We start from the raw sequence: 5,642 nt of genomic DNA on the forward strand, positions 1-5,642 counted from the left end.
CTGGCTGAACTAGCTATCGAATTACATATACTTACCCTACAAACAAAATTGAGTCCTTTGACTCTAGAAGATTGTCGTTTCCTTGTTCCAACTGCCAAGTGCTGGGGGTAGCCAGCGCCACTTCAGGGAAGCAGAGGTGGATTCTAGAACTGGATCCAAACGAACTTCTTTACAAACAGAAACAGCTTTACAACATAGCAAAGCCCGTTATAGTTACCAAAAGGGAAAGGTGGTGCACAGTGAGAAACGAGCTGGTGGAGATGAACGTACACACGCTACTCTTTGAAATAATCAATGAGGACCCCTAGTCACATCGCATAATAAACTCTATGGGAAGAGAACCCAGAAAGGACGTGTACACACCTATGCACAAGTGAATCATATTGCTGTCCACCTAAAACTAAAAAACAAAAACAACACCCTCTTATAGCCATGGGTTCTGGGAAACAAACTCACTCAGGACAGTGCAGATAGTGGAGTGCAGTTTATTACACCGGCGGGCCCAAGGCAGAGTCTCCTCTTAGCCAAGGACCCAGACCCGTTTTTGTGAAAACCTTATACCCTAAGCATATGTCCCCAAACCCTCCTCCCCAAATTCCCTGAAACTAGTCTGCACAAAGGAAAAAGAAAGATACAATCAAAGTTAACCCGTAATTCATATGCCTAAAGCCTAGGTAGTTAACAGTGACAATTATCAATAGGCTTGTGGTCATACCAATAAAGCATAATGGAATGTATGATTCTATTCGGTTACACAAATAGAGTATTCTTTTAGGTGATGGAGAGCCCTGGGGCTCTTCCATCCAGGGGGCCTGGTTTTTCAGTTGGTATATCGTTTCCATAGATAGTGGGCATATAGCTCAGAGTCCACAGTCTGACCCAAGATGGAGTCCTGCTTTCAAGATAGAGCCTGTTCTGTTTCTTCCTTCATTCCCCCCTCTTGATGCTCTTAACTCATAGTATGAGCATCATTCATAAGGATATATTGCACCCTGGCTCTCCGACCGCCAGTTTGGGGGAACGACACCAACCTTTGGGTTGCAAAGTTCATAATACATTGTAAAATTCAGCGTCCACAGAGTAGAACTATCAGGGCAACTATAACAGTGGTAAATATAGTTTTTCGCCAATCACCCTTCACCCAAGATAGTACCGAAGTCCAGGAAGGAATGTTTTCATTTGACATTGTTTTTACCTGGTTTTTCATGATGTCGAAAGCAGCTGATACATCGCCAGATGAATCAGGAATGTATACACAGCATTCAACCTTAACTGTAGCACAGGTCCCTCCTTGAGCAGCTGTGAGCATGTGCAAAACCATTTTATTTGAATTACCGCTTCTGTTACTTTAATGAACTGGTGTTTACATAATATGTGAGTGACCCCATGACCTGAGTCTATTGACTGTTAGGTCTGGCTAAAACCAAGAGAGCAGGGAGAGATTATGATTGACAAGAGAGAGCAAAGTCTCTTTTTGTTGTCCCAAAAAATGCAGAGTGGTTTAAAATTTCCTTGGCAGAGTGGTGACACCCACCAGGGAACTCCATCCATCACAGGAAGAAGCATAGCCCCGCGTACCCAACAGCGGGAGGTATTGTGGAAGTCCGCGTAGGAATGTGCACGTTGGTGAGACCAAGCAGCAGGAGTTGATCGTGTGGCTTCATCCTCAAGGGGCTCGTCCAGGATCTTCTTTCCTTCTTCTTTCTAAGGATGATCTTGGTCTCTCGACGGTCAGCGGGGTCCCTCTGTACAGTCCACTCAGCGTTTTCTGGGTCTGCGTGGTATGTTCACTTCACCCTCATATGATGGATCCAAGGGGCAATACCTGCAACTTTCACTGCAGTAGGGGTAATTAGAATAACGGTATAAGGGCCCTTCCACTGAGGGGCTAGTGAATCTCGTTTCCAATCTTTGACCCATACTTGGTCACCAAGAGTAAACTCATGAATCTCTTCCCCAAGGGGGAATGGCACCCTTTCTTATACAGACTCAGTTACCTGATTTATTACCTTACCCAGTTCTATCTGCTGCGAAATCCTATCCCTCTCCTTACCTGAGGCAAATTTGTTGACACCCGTATTATTATGGGAGGGGGCCTCACATACGCAATTTCGTGTGGAGAACAGCCTTGGGACTGCGGGGTCATCCTGAGTCTGAGCAGAGCCGTCGGAAGCAAGTCCACCCAGGAGCAGTCAGTCTCTATGACCCACTTGGAGAGTGCCTCTCTAAGTGTCCGGTTGGTCCGTGCCACCATCCCAGAACTCTGGGGCCTGTACGCAGTGTGCAGTTTCCGTTTGATGCTTAAAGTTTTGCTTACTTCTTGTACTATATCAGCTATGAAATCCGGACCATTGTCTGATCCAGTGCTGGAAGGAAATCCAAATCTGGGAACTATTTCCCTAAGCAGGCACAGGGCTACTTCTGACGCTCTTTCAGTCCGGGTAGGAAAAGCTTCTACCCATCCCGAGAACGTACATACCATGACCAGCAGGTAACGGTAGTGTTGGTGAGGTTTCATTTCAGTGAAGTCCACTCCCAGGTGTTCAAAGGGCAGCGTGCCTTTCAGCTGAATCCCCAGAGGTTTTTGTCTGTGCTGAGAGGCAGCATTGACCTGTGAACAAGCAGTGCAGTTCTGAGATTCTGTCCTACATAGGGAAGAGGTGGGGAATCAAGAAATATTTTCAAATTAGTTCTTTCAGTTTAACATGGCCTAGGTGGGTCGCTTGGTGTATTTGGCTTACCAGAGTGGGTACCAGCTCCTCCAGTACCAATAATTTGCCACTTGGCAATTCCCACAATCCCTTTTCAGTTTTGATGGCCCCTTCCGCTTTGGCTAGTTGGTTTTAGGCTTCGCTGTATTTTGGAGACTCCAGCGTTAGCTCAGGCAGCTCCACCAACATGAGAACTTTAATAGGGGACTCACTTGTCACCCCCAAGCCTTCGGCTGCTTGTTTAGCGGTCCATCTGCCAGTATGTTCCCCTGAGCCTGGGGGGTATCCTCTTTTTGATGTCCTCAGCAGTATATGACTGATGTCGACAGCCATTTATGGGGGTCCCCTTGCAGGAGAGTGTTGATCGAATACAGGACTTTTATCATCAAATCTTGGCCCAAATTTAGCTTGGTTGCCTCCCAGACTAGTAAGGCAACCACCGCAATTGCCTGTAAGCATCCTGGCCACCCAGTGGCAACACTGTCCGGCCATTTCAGGAGATAAGCCACGGGTCTGTCCCATGTCACCACAACACTCCCATAGCCACCTTGTCCTTTTCAGTCACGTAAAGAGTAAACGGCTTAGCAAGGTCTGGCAGGCCCAAGGCAAGTGCTGATGTAATTGCACCAGGTTTGAGTTCTCTTACCACTGGGACTTGTTTTGCAAGCCTGGGGTGGGAGGGCGGGTGGATTGTCTTCTGCCCAGACCTCAGGGAATATGTTGACTTAATTCTTTCTCTACACTGTTTAGCCCGGCCGATTTCCCTTCTGGGAGATCATGCAGCCTCCATTCATCTTGAGGCGTTACCGAGAGAAAGAGTAAATAGGTGGTTGAGCCCACTTGAAGAGTAGGTCTTTCGTGGGGGGACAGGTCACTTCTGCCCCCAATTTACACAACAAGTCTCTTCCCAACAAAGGTACTGGGCATTCAGGGATGTATAAAAATTCATGAATCACTTGGTACCCCACCCATCTGACATTTTTGGGGTAGGCTTGAGACGCAAAGGCTGCATGTAATCGCCATCTGAGATCCAGCAGCCTCCGTCTGATTCCAGGGTCTCCTTTCCCCTTCCAGTCAGTCCTCAAAGGAGAGGCGGGTATAGCTTGGGTGGTTCGGCTGAGCCGGATCCTGGAAGTGTTGGCCAGAGGCTTCTGCCACCGGGATTGGAGCCTGTGGAGGGGGTGGCTTGACGACCTCTGGCAGAGCTGGCAGAGGAGCAGTGGCTGCTGCAGGACTTCACCTGGCCCTGGACTGGGCATTAAGGCGGCCTCAGGTCCTGGTGGAGCACTGGGCCAGTGGGCGCGTCGTCATCCAGTATGGGGGTGGGGGGCAGGTCATCTTCATCCAAATCCTGCCAGATCCCGGAGAGAGAAGGGGGATTGGCATGTCTTCACCTGCCAGTCAGCACAGCTGAACCAGAAACCACGTGGTCCAAGACTGTTTCTCCCTTAAAGTCCATTCTGCCTTGGTGGGCTTGATCAGGTGCGGATGAAAACACAGATGGGTTAAATACCCCATGTCCCAGGCCGTCTCCAGAAGAGCCTCTTCATACTCACTTATGTTATCTCCCTCCTTCTAGCCTGACAATTCCGAGGGGGGTCAAGAATTTCACAGCAGATGGGATACCTCCTGGGGGAGGGGAGAATATGAGCATACAAGGACCAGTTTCTTTTCCTAAAAATCCCCTGGGGATCACTTGGTAATAATTCCCCCCCAGATGGCACACCTCCTAAATGACCTTCATAAATTCCCTTCCAAAGCCCTAGCATGCTCGTCGACCTATGTACCAAGAAATGGCTGCCTGCCTATTCCAGGCCCCTGTGGGTCCGTGCCCCTTCTAGTCCCTCCTGGGGGGTGATCAGGCCCCCTCTTCCACCCTGCCGGGTGGGTTCCTCCTCACCTGAGCACTCAGTTCCCCTGCTGCTGTCCACTGCCTGCTAAGGTGAAAGTCCCCAGCGTTGAGACGCAGAATCCTTCCAGAAGGGCAAGGCACCTTCCGCCCTCTAGAAGATTCAAGCCGCAAAGCCTCGGAGTCGTCCCAAATGGAACTTGTCTCAAAGTGAGGAGTTTCCCGGCCAGTGCACCAAATGTAGCCACGCCTTCCGGGAAACAAACTCACTCAGAAGGACGATGCAGATAGTGGAATGCAGTTTATTACGCCGGCAGGCCCACTTTTTGTGAAAACCTTATGTGCCCTAAGCTTACGTGCCCCCTCCCCCAAGTTCCCTGAAACTAGTCTGAACAAAGGAGAAAGATACAATCAAAGCTAACCCGTGATTCATATGCCTTAAGTCTAGGCAGGTAACAGTGGACAGTTACCAACAGGCTTGTGGTCACACCCCAATAAGAACAGAATGTACGATTCTATTCAGTTACACAGATAATTAGAGGATTCTTTTAGGTGATGGAAAGCCCTGGGGCTCTTCCTTCCAGGGGCCTGGTTTTCCACTTGGTAGGTTGTTCCCATAGATACTGGCGTATAGCTCAAAGTCCACAGTTCGGCTCAAGATGGAGTCCTGCTTTCAAGACAAAGCCTGTTCTGTTTCTTCCTTCAACCCTACACCTTTGTAAGTCACCTGTACACCAATACAAAATACAAATTATAAAAAGAGAATTCTGACTCTGTTCCCCTCAGGCCTTGGTGACCTGGGCTGCTGTCATAGCCCTGAAGCCTGGGCAGGCTGGTTTCCCAAGGATGGACTGTCATGGGGCTGACAGAGCTGGGGAGGATGTGCCAGCCAATGAGCCCTGCCCCGTGGACCTGACCAGCCTCTTCCCCTCTGCATCAGCCCACAACCTCCAGATCCAGGAGGACCATCCTGCAGTGAAACTACGCCTACTGCACCCAAAGGACGTGGAGCCTCTGGGCTGGAAGAGCTCTGATAAGACCCATGGGCTCCATGTCTCCTGTTGGTGGGGTTCCCACCTCCA

The 5,642-nt window shown here is 49.4% G+C and overlaps 1 long non-coding RNA gene across 1 annotated transcript; it reads right to left on the reverse strand.

Moving 5' to 3' along the window:
- Positions 472 to 4,915, reverse strand: LOC106503367. The gene is made up of 2 exons (XR_001919950.1): positions 4,612 to 4,915; positions 472 to 2,611 (listed from the first exon to the last, which is right to left on the reverse strand). It is a non-coding gene; the product is annotated as an uncharacterized LOC106503367 (long non-coding RNA).

Source organism: Capra hircus, chromosome 21, assembly GCF_001704415.2.
Source record: "Capra hircus breed San Clemente chromosome 21, ASM170441v1, whole genome shotgun sequence".
Taxonomy (NCBI): Eukaryota; Metazoa; Chordata; class Mammalia; order Artiodactyla; family Bovidae; genus Capra; species Capra hircus.